Source organism: Buceros rhinoceros, unplaced genomic scaffold, assembly GCF_000710305.1.
Source record: "Buceros rhinoceros silvestris isolate BGI_N320 unplaced genomic scaffold, ASM71030v1 scaffold11352, whole genome shotgun sequence".
Lineage (NCBI taxonomy): Eukaryota > Metazoa > Chordata > Aves > Bucerotiformes > Bucerotidae > Buceros > Buceros rhinoceros.
Genome location: NW_010398310.1, coordinates 9,192 through 9,440, shown reverse-complemented (window position 1 = coordinate 9,440; position 249 = coordinate 9,192).

Sequence of the window (249 nt, the reverse complement as noted above, 5' to 3'; positions counted from 1 at the left end):
CCCGGCCCGGGGCACAGGGTCACACACCGCGGTGGCCTCCCCGACCTGCGCCCGCGGGAGCACAAACACAGCAGGGCACAGTCACCCGCCGTTACACACCCACGCACAGCCCTTCTCCCCTGCGCATGAAATTAAAGCAGCGGCTTTACAGCGTCTGTTCACACGGGACAGCGCAGGAAGGCGCCCGCCAGAAGCTCCGGCGGGCTGCGGGACACACCCCGTTAAACCGGCACCCACTGTGGGAACGGA